The following is a 16,047-nucleotide window of genomic DNA, read 5'->3' on the forward strand; positions in this document are numbered from 1 at the left end:
ATTTTTAACCCCTGCAAGAGAGCTCAAATCTCAAGGCCGCTGCAGGACGGAACGAGGAAAAGGGGAGGACACAGGAGCAGTATGGGAAGCCGAAGCCGTAGAGGCAAGCTTCGAGGGTCTAATTGTTTTCATCGCTGATTAACTTAGTCACCTAGTTACGAAACGGAATTTTACTTTGTCAGTACTTAGATTTCGGGACCTGAATTTTTTAAAAAAATTTATCTTGTTGCCCCATCTAGCGTTGCGTCTTGGAATGACAGGCTGCTTGAGCTCTCATAACCCAGAGGCACTGTGGATTACCTAAGTGGAAACAGAATGTGGAACGCGGGACCATTAGGCTCTCCTGTTGCATAACGTGAGAAGAGTTCCAGACAGAAGATTATGCATTCCTGGCACCAAATGAATATGGTATGTGGTTTTCAAGGAGACTGCTAAATCCGGGGCACAGTGGCAATTATGATCCAATTATGACTTGGAAGTTCAGCTATAGGATACAACTCTATCTCCCAGTACAAAGAGCATGAAGTTAGCCAAGAATAGAACCTCAGCAGGGTAGACTTAATGTCAGATTATTTGACGATTGCACCCTAAAATATAGAAGTGTATGTGCAATTCTAGCTGCAAGGAAGGTAGGAGGGAAGGAAAGAAAAAGGGAATGAAAGAAAGGAGAAATGAAGGAAAGAGGAGAGGGGGAAAAAGGAGAGAAAGGAAAGGAGGGAAGAGGAGAAGGAAGTTTCACACCTCTGCAAGCATATCTGGTGAGAATGAATGAATACGTTAAGTGAACTACTCTGTCAAAAGGTGATTTGATTATAGTTGGCATACTAATAAACTATTATACAGGAAAGTAAAATTTTTTTTTCTTTTTTTAATTTTTTTGACAGGCAGAATGGACAGTGAAAGAGAGAGACAGAGAGACAGGTCTTCCTTTTCCGTTGGTTCACCCCCCAAGTGGCCACCGTGGCTGGCGCGCTGTGGCTGGTGCACTGCGCTGATCTGAAGCAAGGAGCCAGGTGCCTCCTCCTGGTCTCCCATGCGGGTTCAGGGCCCAAGGACCTGGGCCATCCTCCACTGCACTCTCAGGCCACAGCAGAGAGCTGGACTGTAAGAGGAGCGACCAGGACAGAATCCGGCACCCCTACTGGGAATAGAACCCAGGATGCTGGCATCACAGGCAGAGGATTAACCTATTGAGCCGCAGCGCCGGCCAGGAAAGTAAAATTATCACTGGAGGTAACTAATAGTAATGATGATAATTAATTGACATTTACTATATGTCAGAAGTATACGTGGGCCGGTGTTGTGGCATAGTGGGCTAAGCTTCCACCTATGATACCAGAATCCCATATGAGTGCCAGTTCATATCCCAGCTGCTCCTCTTCTGATCCAGCTCTCTGCGATGGCCTAGGAAAGCGGTAGAAGATGGCCCAAGTCCTTGGGCCCATGCATCCACGTGGGAGACCAGGAAGAAGCGCCTGGCTCCTGGCTTCAAATCAATCCAGCTCCAGTCATTGTGGCAATTTGTAGAGTGAACCAACAGATGGAAGATATCTCTCTTTCTGTCTCTGTCTCTCCCTCTCTCTGTAACTCTACCTCTCAAATAAATAAATAAATAACTTTTAAAAGTATATGTACATTATTATATTTAGTCCTCACAACAGTTTTTTTTAAAGATTTATTTATTTGAAAGGCAGAGTTACATATAGGCAGAGGCAGAGAGGGAGGTCTTCCATCCAGTGGTTCACTCCCCAACTGGCCACAACAGCTGGAGCTGATCTGAACCAAAGCCAGGATCCAGGAGCTTCCTCTGGGTCTCCCATGCAGGTGCAGGCCATCTTCTGTTTTCCCAGGCCATAGCAAAGAGCTGGATAAGAAGTGGAGCAACCAGGATACAAACTGGCACCCATATGAGATGCCAGCACTGCTGGTGGTGGCGTTTCCTGCTACGCCATAGCGTTGGCCCCCACAATAGTTTTTTAAAATAGATATCACAATGACCATTTTTCAGATATAGAAACTGAGGCTTACAGAGCTTAGTGACCTTGCCCAAGGTTACACATAATCATTAAATAGCATAACTATTATGTGAACCCCAATCTTTCTGATGACAAAACTGTGCTTTCCACTGCTATACTGTAATGCTTTTTTCTAACAAAAATGCTTTAAATTCATGACCAAACATAAACCTAAAAGTTAAGCCCAGTTTTTACTTTTGTGACTCTTTTTCTGTTCCCTATCACTTTCACTAAAATAGTATTACAAGTATATCCAGAAATAACCATTCAGTGTTGAAAAAAGCACAGCACAGCTGAAATAAGTAAGACTTGTAACACTCCCAAACATGAAGCAAAGGAATAGAAATTTAATGTCATACGGCATTTCCAAATGGCATTTCCAAATGCCAAGATGCAGATCTCTCCATCTGAGAGGCTCATGCAATGAGCCATACATTACCAACCAGCTCATCGATCATGTTAGAACCCACAAAGACAGTCTCTTCTGCAGAAATGTTGACTCAGTGATTTAATTAGGCAACAGAAGATTTGCAGTCCTCCAGCACAGAAGAGAAGATTGTCAAGCCAGCTGGTTCCTTGGCTAATAGGTAATAATTTGATTAAGGACTCATGTGTGTTTTATTGACTCAGGTCTAACATTTGTTTGTTGCTCAGTTAAGCTTGATACCAGAACTCAAGATGGAAATGATAAAATTCACATCTGCCTCTTCTCAAACTTTACAAGCTGACTTTCTCCCTTACTTTAAGGATAAAGACCTCAGTAAATTCAAGTCAGCTTGGAAACAGAGGTTTATCTCTTTACTATTCCCAGAATTTTTACAGGGGATAATTGTACAAGGGATAATATCCAGGAATCTGCCTGGATAGAAGTTTGTGTAACCAGGAGGTAAAGGTATAGCCAGAGATATAATACAATGGCCGCCTTTCCAGGGGTGAGCTTGTTGGCCCAATGGTGTTACATGAGGCAAACACTTGGTCATCTGAAGCGGACTTCTTTTTTAAAAAAAATATTTATATAATCGTATAAGAAATCACATATGGAATGAACAATGTAGCCCATAATCAGTAATGTACATGCACAGTGGGCTATTGGAAACCTTGTGAAAATACAACTTCACTTTTGAATGTACTTCCCCATATGGAGTAAGGTGAAAGAGAACTTGTCTATAGCTTTCAGAATAAGGATTTGAGGAAAGGGGCCCATTGCAACTCAAAAACTGCCAATTGGTCTGAACTGGCTGGGAGAGGAGTAAAGAGAATTGAAAACCCAGGAGGTATGGGTGAGCATACTCATGCACATATCAAACTACTTCTTTTTATGCCTGTTGGAAACTGATACACTTCTCCAGAATTCATTCACTTAGCTACACGTAACTATAAATCAAGCAGGTTTTTAAAAATGCTTGTTGTTGTTTATTTAGAAGGCAGAGTGACAGAGAGGGAGATCTTCCATCCATTGATTCATTCCCTAAATGGTTACAAAAGCCAACGTTGGGCCAGGCCTAAACCACGAGCCAAGAACTCCATCTGGATCTCCCACATGGGTGGCAGGGACCCAAGTGCTTGACTCATCATTGGCTGCCTTCCCAGGTGCATCAGCTGGAAGCTAGATCAGAAGCAGAGCAGCCAGGGCTCAAACCAGCACTTCGATAAGGGATGTCAGTGTGGCAAGCAGTGGTTTAACTTTTTCAGAAAAAACACAGTGACTAAAAAGTAATGATATGAAAGTGTTTCCATATATATTTCAAGATCCTAGCAGGTGTTGGCAGTCTCTTTGCTGTAAGATATGGTAAGAATAAGATGTCTTGGTTCATTTTCTACATTTCCTGCCCTAGCCTGGGGATGATCAATTTCTCTCTTTTTATTTTTATTTTTATTTTTTTGACAGGCAGAGTGGACAGTGAGAGAGAGAGACAGAGAGAAAGGTCTTCCTTTGCCGTTGGTTCACCCTCCAATGGCCGCTGCGGCTGGCACGCTGCGGCCGGTGCACTGCGCTGATCAGATGGCAGAAGCCAGGTACTTCTCCTGGTCTCCCATGGGGTGCAGGGCCCAAGCACTTGGGCCATCCTCCACTGCACTCCCTGGCCACAGCAGAGAGCTGGCCTGGAAGAGGGGCAACTGGGACAGAATCCGGCGCCCTGACCGGGACTAGAACCCTGTGTGCCGGCGCCGCAAGGTGGAGGATTAGCCTAGTGAGCCACGGCGCCGGCCAATCAATTTCTCTTAAAAGTTTGATTTCTTTTAATGGAAAATTGTAAGTCAAAACCACAATCTGGGCACTGGCATTGGGGCATAGCAGGTTAAGCCACAACCTGCAACACCTGCATCGCATATGGGCATGGGTTCAAGTCCTGGCTGCTTCACTTCCAATCCAGCTCCCAGTTAATAGCCTGAGAAAGCAGTGGAAGATGGCCCAAGCACTTGTCCCCTTGCACCCATGTGAGAGTCTGTGATGAAGCTCCTGGCTTCTGGCTGTAATCTGGCCCAGCCCCAGCCACTGTGGCTATTTGGGAAGTGAACCAGCTGATGAAAGATCTCTCTCTGTGTCTCTCCTCCCACCCCCTCTCTGTGTAACTCTGCCTTTCAAATAAATAAAATAAACCCTAAAAATGTACAGTCTGATACTAAGAATTTTCATTATTTATGTTCCTAGACAGAATTTACACTAATGTTTCCAATCCAAGATGAGAATTATATATTTTTACTTGATTCTTTCATATTGTGTATATATCTTCTTTATTATGTAGTAAGCAGTTAGTTTTCAAGGATGGTGGAATTACAAAATCCAATAATTATCTAAATCTTGGCTACTGTTTTCCTGCCTTTGATAATTGTCATCTCCTCTTGAATTTGATTATAAGAATAATAAATCAAATCAACAGAATAAAGAACAAAACCATATGATCATCTTAATAGATGCTGAAAAAGTATTTGATAAGAATCAACCTCCCAGTATGATTTTTAAAATGGAAGAGGGGCTGAAAGCCCCCAACTGCATCAGCAGCATTCCCATGTGGATGCTGGTTTGAGTCCGGCTGCCCCACTTCCTATCCAGCTCCGTGCTAATGCACCTGGAAAAGCAGCGGAAGATGGCTGAGGTGCTTGGATCCCTGCACCACATGGGAGACCCAACTCCTGGCTCCTGGCTTCAGCCTGTCCCAGCCCTAGCCTTTGCAGCAGATGAAAGATTCCCCCCCTCCAATTTCTCTCTCTCTCCATAACTCTGCTTTCAAATAAATAAAAAAAAATCTTTAAAAACGAAGAGAGAAAATATTTGCAAGCTACTTATCCAACCAAGGATTGATATCCAGAGTATATCAGGACTCAAAAACTCATCAACAACAAAACCAATCCAGAGAAGAAATCAGCAAAGGACCTGAATAGACCATTCTCAAAAGAAGAAATACAGATGGCCAACAAATATATGATAAAATGCTCAATATTGGCTGGTGCCGCGGTTCAATAGGCTAATCCTCCACCTAGCGGCGCTGACACACCAGGTTCTAGTCCTGGTCAGGGCACCGGATTCTGTCCCAGTTGCCCCTCTTCCAGGCCAGCTCTCTGCTGTGGCCTGGGAAGGCAGTAGAGGATGGCCCAAGTGCTTGGGCCCTGCATCCCATGGGAGACCAGGATAAGCACCTGGCTCCTGCCTTCAGATCAGCGCGGTATGCCGGGCCAGCCGCAGCGGCCATTGGAGGGTGAACCAACGGCAAAGGAAGACCTTTCTCTCTGTCTCTCTCTCTCTTACTGTCCACTCTGCCTGTAAAAAAAAAAAAAAAAAAAAGAAAAGAAAAGAAAAGAAAATGCTCAATATTACCATCCATCAGGGAAATACAAATGAAAATCACAATGAACTATTGCCTCACCCCTGTTAGAACAGCTATTATTGAAAAGACAGGAAGTGAAAATGTGGAGAAAAGGTAACTCATGCACTCTTGGTGGGAATGTTAGTAGAGCCACTATGGAAAACAGTATGGATATTTCTTTAAAAACTAGACATAGAACTATCACATGATCCAGGAATCCCACCACTGGGTTTATATCCAAAAGACATGAGCTCATTGTATCAAAGACGTAGCTGCTCTATCATGTTTATTGCAACACTGTTCACAATAGCCAAGATATGGAATCAACCAAGGTGTCCATTCTTAGATAAAGGGTAAAGAAAATATGGTGCATATATATATATATATATATATATAATGGAATTATTCCATGATTTTAAAAAAATGAAATCCTGTCATCTGCAGCAAAATGGATGGAACTGGAGGACATCATATTAAATTAAATAAGCCAGACACAGAAAGGCATATACCACATGTTCTCCCTCATAAGTGGAAGCTACAAACAGGCTGAACACAGAGTGATGATTAGTAGAGGCTGGAAGGGGTAAAGGATAGAGGGAGTTTACATAACAGGAAACAAACCAGAGTCAGATAGAAGGAATAAGTTCCCAGTGTTACACAGAGAAGTGGAAAGCCTACAGTTCATAGTGGCATAGTATATATTGTATGAACAAATAGAAGAAAGAAGCTATAATCCTCCAATCATAAGGTAATATCAAGAGGGTAATATCATTGATTACCCTCTTCTGATCACTACACATTACATACATGTATTAAAATGTCACCCTGCAGTCCAATAATTTATGAAATTATTATTAATAGAAATTCATACAAAAGGCAAAAATTATAACTCATATTTTTAACATACTTTACAACTCCATTAAGATGCTGTTAGAGATCTTAGGATTTCAGGTCTATTTTCTTGGTTAATATTATACAAATGGGGAAGTTAGTTAATACTATGTAAATAGTCCCTTATAGGGACTGGCCCAGAAGCACTCCTTATATTTTCTACCTAATTTATTCTCATGAATTGTTTTCTATGCTGCTTAGGGCATCTAACATCCTACTCTCTGGAATTCTCCTCTACTTGTTAGGTCACTCAAATACCTTCCAACTCTGCACTCAAACTGATATGGCATCAGAGAGTCAATTGTAATAGTGTTTTGTGGTTCCCTTTAATGCTGTCTTGACTCAATTTTGAGACCCTGGTAAACGGATACTCAGTTCTTCTTACTGAGGAGATGATTAAGTCTACAACTCAACCACTTCCCTTCTAGGGCTATCACACTTCAGGTCACTGTACACTCACCCGAATCACTTGATGACCAGGTATAAAACCAGAAGGGACAGTCACTATGCTCCCAAGGTTTCTGGGATTATTCAAATTATCCAACCCACATGAAGCTCGCAAAATCTATCTAACCCCTCCTCCTCAATTTACCATACCTAAACTGCCCTGTAGCTCCAGTTTGCTCTTACCTTGTGGATCTTGTTACCTTGTCAACCTCATGTGGCCAGGTCAGCTAGCCTTCTCTCATCTGGAGATGTAAGTAACAAATAGTTCTGCCTTTCACCTGCCAGACACTCATTGTATTGTTGTCTGTATCAAAAGAATCTGTAAATCCTATAAAACAGTTGAATGCTTCCAGTAATGAATGTGTATTTACTATTGTCAAAAGTTTTTGCTGCTTTAATCCAGATGATTGTGTGATATTCTCTTTCATCTTGTCAGTGTGGTACATTGCATTGATTGATACGTGTTGAGCTCTCTTATTGCACTCCAAGAAGAAATTCCACTTGATTATGGTGAAGTCATCTTTTAATATGTTACTGAATTTGTTCTGATAATATTTTTACTGAATATATTTACATAAGGTATGTTACCCCTAGTTTTCTTTTTTTGTAATGAGTTTGACTTTGATGTTACAGAGATGCTAGCCTTATCCAGTGATTTGGAAGTATTTCTTCCTCCTCAATATTTTGGAAAACCCTGAGAAGGATTGGTGTTAATTCTTCAATAATTTGGAGGAATTTGTCAATGAATACTTTTGGTCTAAGGATTCTTTTTTTTCATTTTTGGAGTGTCTTTATTACTGATTTAATTTCCTTATTAGTTGTAGGTCTATTCATATTTTCTATTGCTTCATTATTCAGCCTGGGTAGGTTGTGTGTTTATGGCAACTTGACTACTTCATCCAGGTTGTCCAATTTACCGGCATATGATTGTTTATAATCTCATAATCCTTTTCATTTTTATGAACTCAGTAAATAATGTCCCTGTTTCCCTGGTTTTAATAACTTCAGTTATCTCTTTTCTTAGTCGTTCTAGCTAAGGGTCTATCAATTTTGTTGATGTTTTAAAAACAACCTTTGGTTTCACTGATTTTCTCTGTTGTTTTCTTACACTGTTTCATTTATCTTCACTCTAATCTTTAGCGTTTCCTCCTTTTTGCTTCCTTATTCCTTGGGGTTTAGTTTACTCTTCCTTTTTTCAGTCCCAAGGTATAAACCTAGGTTGTTGATTTGAGGTTTATTTCTTCTTCCTTAATATAATTATTTAAAGCTATAGATTCACCTTTGACCTCTGTCATTTAAAAGTATTTTGTTTAATTATCCACATAATTGTGTATTCTTTAGTTTTTCTTCTGTTGCTTATTTATAGTTCTTTTCTATTGTGATTAGGAAAGACACTTTGTATGTTTACAATCTTCTTGAGTTTATTAACACTTGTTTGTGGCTTACCCTACTGTCTAACTCAGAAAACATTCCTGTACACTTGAGAAAAATATATTCTTTTTTATTCTGAGTGTTCTGTATATTAGGTCCAATTGGATCAGAGTACTGTTCAAATCTATTAATTCCTTATTGGTCTTGTAGTTGATTTTTCTATCCATTATACAAAGTGAGTATTAAAATCTCCAATTATTATCATGTAACTGTCTAACTCCTTTCAATCTGTCAACATTTGTTTCACGTGTTTTAGAGCTCTCATGTTTAGTACATGTACTCAACTATTTACAATTGGTGTACTGACACTTTTATCAACATATACTATCCTTCTTTGCCTCTTGTAGTAATTTTTGACTTAAAGTCAATTTAGAATGGTATTAGTATAGCCATCCCAACTTCCTTCTTGTTACCATTTACATGCAATATATATTTTTTATTCTTTCACTGTGTATTTGTTTCTCTAGATCTAAAGTGAATCAGCAATTGGATCATTCTCTGTCACTCATTCTACCAATCTATCCCTTTTCTTTGGGTAATTGGATGCATCTTTATTTAAAGTAAGTACTGATAAGAAATGATATTACTTTTGTCATTGTGCTATTTACTTTCTGTATGTCTTTAAAATTTGTATCCCTCATTTCTTCTATTATTGCACTCTTTTGTGTTTAGTTGTAACACATTTTATCCCTTTCCATTTCCGTTTGTGCATATGTTATAGGTAATTTCTTTGTGACTATCATGGAAATTACATGTAACATTTTGAAGACATATCGATTAAATTTGAATTAGTACAAATTTAACTCTAATTGTATATAAAACTGAACTCCTATGTGTTTAAATTCTTACCACTTTGTATTTTTGATATCCCAAATTACATCTTTGTATGTTGTGTACTCACTAGCATACATTATAATTATTTTAGTGCATTTTTATTTTAAATTTCAGAGAAAAATGTGAAGTTACAAACCAAAAGTACAATAGTACTGGTTTTAATATATATGTGTGTATTTTAAATATTTATTTGTTTATTTTTACGTGAAAAGCAGAGGGGCGGAGATAGATGGAGATCTCTTGGTTCATTCCCCTAATGCCTTCAAAGGCTGGGACTGGGCTGGACCAAAATCAGGAGCCAGGATTTCAATCTGGATCTCCCACGTGGGTAGTAGGGAACCAACTAATTGAGCCATCCATCACCTGCTGCCTCTCAGAGTGTGCATCCACAGGAAGCTGGAATTAGGAGAGGAGCTTGAATTCAGGCACTCTAGTATGGAATGCAGGCACACTGAGCTGTATATTAACTGCTAAGCCAAATGCCCACTCATAGCTTTTATATTTAACCACACATTTATGTTCATTGGAGATCTCTGTAGTGCTCTTTAATTTCAATCTGAAGGACTCCCTTTAGCAATTTTTTCCAGACTAGGTCTAGCCTTCAAGATTTGTGCTGACACCTCCACTAGGCATTTCACTGAGGATGTCTTGGATATATTGAGTCATTTCTCAGTTGCTGCTTTCAAGATTCTTTGTCTTTGCCTTTAATTTTTCTTGCAAAGTTTCACAATATTGGTTTCTTTGTGTTTATTATAGTTGAAATTTATTGCACTTCCTGGATTTGTAGATTTAGTTATTTCATCTAATTTGAGACATTTGAATCAATATTTCTTTAAATAGCCTCTCTCTCTCTCTCTCTCTCTCTCTCTCTCTCCTGGAGTTCCCATAATATATATATTGATCTGCTTGATGGTGTTGTATAAGGTCCTTAGGCTCTGTTCACTTTTCTTTGTTCTTTTCTCTTTGCTTTTCAGCTTTCCAAATTTTATAGTCTTAACTTCACTGTTTCTTTCTTCTGCCCATTTAAATAAGCTGTTAAACTACTCTAGTGAATTTTTCAATTCAACTCTTGTATTTTTCAGCTTCATAATTTCTGTTTGATTGTTTTAAACAAGCTAATATTCCCCTTTTGTTCACTTAGTGTTCTCATGATTTCCTTTAGGTATTTGCGTTTTCCTTTAGGTAACTGAGCATATATAAGGCAAGTATTTTAATTCTTTGTTTACTAAGTCAAATTTATAAACCCTAAATGTCAGTTTCTGTAAATATGCATTATTCCTTTGAATGGGCCATTTTTCCAGTTTCCTTGTATGGTTATGATTTTTTTTAATTGGGCGTTTGAAAAAATGTCTATTGCCCATTGTCCCAGTCTCTGTAAGCAAGGTCTATACTGGAACGGTTCTTCACTTAATTGATGGGGCTTGTTTTGAATCTTTTCACCAGCCTGAGAACAAGGCTTAGGATTCTCTTAGACTTTTCCTAAAAACGTTTCTAGTCTAAATTTGTATGTGGCTTTCTCAGTTTCCCCAGATGCATGGCTGCTTTTGAATATCTTAACTTTCCACAGTATATCATTACAGCTTCTCTCCAGGGTCTTAGATGTTCAAGTGTCCTTACCCATAATCTCTTGCCTCCAATATCTGGGTCTTCAGTCCCCCTGTACCTTTCACAACCTATCGCTGTTGCTCCTCCTATAACCCAGGACCCAAGTTACATGAACCAGAGACCAATCCTTAAGGCAGGCAAGAGAAAGAATAGAACATTGCAAATAAACTCTACTTCTCAACCTCCAGTTCAAAGAATTTAACTAAACCTGGGCTGTTCCTTCTTCCAGACCAAGATCATGTTGAATCAAGGAGGGAATGGGACAGGGACAAACAAAAATGACATGAAATTTTCTATTATTTAAGGTAATTTTTAAGTGATAGCATCTAAAATTTTTATTTGTTTATTTTCACTTTATTTGAAATACAGAGATAGAGATAGAGATAATAGAGATAGATAGAGGTGAAGAGAAAGGGGGGGGCATTATGATACTGCAGGTTAAGTGGCCACTTGGGATGCCAGCATCTCATATCAGAATGTGGATACAAGTGTCATGTGCTCCACTTCTGATCCAGCATCCTGCTAATGTATCTGAGAAGGCAGAGGAAGATGGTCCAAGTACTTGGGCCCCTGCCACTCATGTTGGAAACCAGAATGGAGTTCCTGGTTCCTGACTTCAACTTAGCCCAGACCTGGGGTGTGAACCAATGAATGGAATGTCACTTTCTCTTCCTCTCTCCCCCTTTCTCTCCACCACTCTGTCTTTCAAATAAATGAATATGTAAATAAATCTTAAGAGAGAGGAAGAGACAGAACGAGACAGAGAGACAGACAAAGATCTTCCATCTGCTGATTCACTCCTCAAATGCCTGCAATAGCCAGGGCTGGGCCAGGACAAAGGCAGGATACTGTAAGTTAATCTGGGTCTCCCGTTTGGGTGGCAGGAGCAACCAAATAGTTGAAGAATCATCTGTTGTCTCCTGGTGCACATTAGCAGGAAGCTGGATTAGAAGTGGAAGAGCTGGGACTCAAGCCAGGCACCCTGATATGGATGTGAGCATTTTAAGTAGTGACTATTAAGTATATATATATTGGCACTGTATCCAATGCCAATCCTCAGGTGAATTTTTATTCATTAAATGTTTACTTAGTTATTGGAGAGTCTTTTCCATTCCAATGGTCTGTTTTTATGTAAATATCATACTTGTTTGATTATTTTAGGTTTGTGATATATTTTGAAGTCAGGAAGTGTACCTTGGACTTTATTCTTCTTGCTTAATACTGCTTTGACTATTTGGAATATTCTATGGCTCCATATAGATGGTAAGACTTTATTTAACCTCTGTAAAAAAATACCATTGGAATTTTGATTGGGGTTAGATTGAATCTGAGGATAATTTTGTGTCACATGAATATTTTAAAATATTAATTCTTTCAATCTATGAACCTATCATTTGTTTCAATTTATTTTTACCTGCTTTCATCAGTGTTTTATATTTTTCAATGTACAAGTGTTTCACCTCTTTAGTTAAGTTCATTCTCAAGTATTTTATTCTTTTTGGCACTATTGTCTTTACCATAGCCAAGAAATGGAAGCAACCTACATGTCCATTAATGGTTGTATGGACAAAGCAAATGTGTTATATACACACAATGGAATATTGGTCAACCTTATAATAAAAATAAAGATAATTCCACCATTTGTGACAGCATGGGTGAACCTGAAGGACATTATGCTGAATGAAATAAGCCATCTATGGAAGGACAGATGACACCATTTCTATGATGAATCTAGAGCAGTCAAACTCATGGAAGCAGAGAGTGGAATGGTGGTTATCAGGGACTGAGAGAAGTCCCTAGACTAGAGAAGTATTGTTCAAAGGATGGAAAGTTGGGGTTATAGAAGATGAATACATCCTAAAGGTCTACTCCATGGCATAGTGTCTATAGTTAACAGTATGTATTTTATATTTGAAGATGTGTTAAGAGGGTAGATTTTATGTTAAATGTTACTATAAACAAAAGGAGTAAAGAAGGTGGGAGAAATCTTTTGGAGGTGATGAATAGATGTATGGCATAGGTTGTTGCAATGATTTCATGAGTATATACTTGCCTTCAGGCACTTCAGGTGATAAATGTTAAATCCATATACCTTTTCATAAGTCAATCATATTTTAACAAGGTGGTTTTTAAAAAAGAAAAAAGTCAAGCTCATTTCATGAAAGAAAAAAGATATCACTACTTTTCAATTACTTTGTAAAATTACAAAAACATAATAAAAATTAAAATTCATATCAAATCACAAGCTCTGTGTGGCAAACATTGGCTTCATTTGCAGACAGGGAAGTTCAAGGTCAATCCTGTCCAGTTGGTATGAGTGAGGATAGGGGAAGGACATAGTGTTACTTCCTTTCTTGTTAAAGTTCTTGCTGCCTTCTTGAACTAGCTGAAGTTCTGTGAGTAGAAATAGAAGTGACACTGCCAAGAGGAAATGTATCTTTAGAGAAGGGGTTCAAAAAGAAAATAAATTTTAAACTATATAGAGATCAAGACCATGCCCTTTCTGAATGGTGACTGGGAAGGGGGAACCATGGACACAGTTCACAATGACTGATGTTCTGGGGAAATTTTAGTTGTTGATATAGGTCTTTAATACACTCATCACATTAAATAGACATGAGAATTAAGAGGAAACTTACAATTTGTGGAAAATGTAATTAATGGCTAATTTTGGTGACAAAGTTTTGAAATCGGTGTCAGGTATTGTGGTACAGCAAGTTAAGCCACCACTTGGGACATCTGCATGCCATATCTGAGTGCCTGAGTTCAAGTCCCAGCTACACTGCTTCCGATCCAGTGTCCTATGAATGCATACCCTGGGAGGCAGCAGATGATAGCTCAAATACTAAAGTCCTTGCTATCCACATGGGATAACTGGATGGAGTTTCTGGTTCCTGAGTTTGGCTGGCCCAACCCTAGCTTTTGCAGGCATTTAGAGAACCACCAGTGGATGGAGATGCTGCTCACTTACCCACTCACTGTTGTCTTCACTCCCTATAGCCTTGCCTTTTTTTTAAGATTTAGCAATTAGGGTTACACAGAGAGAGAAGGAGAGGGAGAGGGAGAGGGAGAGGAAGAGAGAGAGAGAGAGAGAGAGAGGTCTTCCATCCGCTGGTTCACTCCCCAGTTGGCCCCAATGGCCGGAGCTGTACAGATCCGAAGCCAGGAGCCAGGAGCTTCTTCTGGGTCTCCCATGTGGGTTCAGGGGCCCAGGAACTTGGGACATCTTCTACTGCTTTCCCAGGCCATAGCAAAGAGCTGGATGGGAAGTGGAGCAGCTGGGACTTGAACCACCACCCATATGAGATGCCAGCACTGCAGGTAGTGGCTTTACCTGCTATGCCACAGTGTCAGCCCCATGCATTGCCTTTTAGATAAACAATTTTTTTATTTGAAATCCATGCGGTGGAAGAATCTCCCAAAACACACTGAAAATGCATATTACAAAAAAAAAACTGTGAAGGAATTTCAAAAAGTTTTTCATCAAAATAATTTTTTATTCCTATCCCCATCCCCCCACCCCCCCGAACTTCTGAAGTACCTTAATGTTAATGATGAAAAGGAATAGCCTCACTTTGCCTTCCTGCTAACACAGAGATATGTGGACTGGTTCAGCCAATCTCCTTGTGTCCATTAATGTTTTACTGCTGAGATTTTTTATGTACCAATTTGAATTAAACCTATACATGATATTGACTCCTTTAAATACCAAGTAGCTCATCAACTATTGAATGGATATTCATAAACTTAATTGCTCCTAAGCAATTAGTTCTGTCTTTATTTGGTCCCCACGAATGGAGGAAAGTGTAAGTGTATTGTTTGAGATTAACCTGCCTTTTCACACAGAAACACTGAGAGGAAAGTGTATGTTTGCTTCACAATTTCTATATACAGGAGTCCTACAAAAGGTTTATGGCACAAATGGAATTAAAAGATAGAGTGACAGAAGCTAAGATATGGAATCAACCCAGTTGTTCATCAACTGATGACCAGATAGAGAAATTATGGTATACACACACACACACACACACACATATGTAATGGAGCATTATTCAGACGTAAAAAAGAATGAAATCCTGTCTTTTGCAACAAAATGGATGCAACTAGAAACCATTATACTTAGTGAAATAAGCCAGTCCACCAAAGACAGATGTCTTCCCTGATCTGTGATAACTAATAGAGCACCAAAAATTATAATGTATAGAGTGAAATTGACATTTTGAGATTAAATGATTGTTTACAGCCCTTGTCTCTATTGTTGAGGAACAGAGATTTTTTTAATCTTACTACTTGTTGAACTTTTTGCTTAGTATAGGGTTAATCTTATGAGTATAAAGTAAATTGAAAATAGACATTTGTAAAAACTAAGGGAATAAGAGAGGAAAGAGGAGGAAGGGTGGGAGCATGGGTGGGAGGGAGGTTAGGGTGGGAAGTATCACTATGTTCCTAAATCCATATATATGAAATTTGTTCACCTAAAATAAAATTTAAAAAATTAAAGACCACATAGAAGAATAAAAAAGTGAGAAAAAGTGTGAATTCTCCATGAATTTTTTGAACTGTCTTTGTACTTATGAAAATGGTAAATTAGTATTTTCATCTGCTTATCACTTAGTCTTTGTAACTTGCTATTTTTTCAAGTCATTCTTCCAGGCTATTTGTATACATTATCTTATTAAATTCTCTTAAAAATGAACCCCCTCCAGTTGAAGGAGGAAAAACAGTAGAGATTGTATAAACTTTATACATTTAAGGGACTTTGGCTTACTGAATTTTATAGATCTGCTTGGAATAATCTGCCCCCCCCCCAAATTTTTATTTTATTTAAAGCAACAATATTTGCTTATTCTTCTAGAACTCTGGCAGGACTTATTGAGGACAGCTCAACTTCTTTCTGCGTAACATCAGCTAGGGTGATCCAACTGGCTCACCAATATGGCTTACTCATGTGGCTGGCAAGTTGATTCTTAGTGCTGAGTTGTAGCTGTTAGCCAGAACTTGAATTCTCTACACAGCCT

At 38.9% G+C, this 16,047-nt stretch overlaps 1 protein-coding gene across 2 annotated transcripts in view; it reads left to right on the top strand.

The window, feature by feature from the left end:
- The first annotated feature begins 275 nt into the window (after positions 1-275).
- Positions 276-16,047, top strand: part of TLR3 (toll like receptor 3) — a 36,338-nt gene continuing 20,566 nt past the window's right edge. The window contains exons 1-5 of one of the 2 annotated variants that reach the window (XM_017350055.3): positions 7,180-7,409; positions 9,058-9,150; positions 10,587-10,625; positions 11,259-11,334; positions 12,191-12,292. The gene's annotated coding sequence lies outside the window, so the exon portion shown is untranslated. Of the gene's footprint in view, positions 409-7,179; positions 7,410-9,057; positions 9,151-10,586; positions 10,626-11,258; positions 11,335-12,190; positions 12,293-16,047 lie in introns of those variants that run through there. The other variant, XM_008273952.4, reaches the window with a different exon arrangement.

Source organism: Oryctolagus cuniculus, chromosome 2 (assembly GCF_964237555.1).
Source record: "Oryctolagus cuniculus chromosome 2, mOryCun1.1, whole genome shotgun sequence".
Taxonomy (NCBI): domain Eukaryota; kingdom Metazoa; phylum Chordata; class Mammalia; order Lagomorpha; family Leporidae; genus Oryctolagus; species Oryctolagus cuniculus.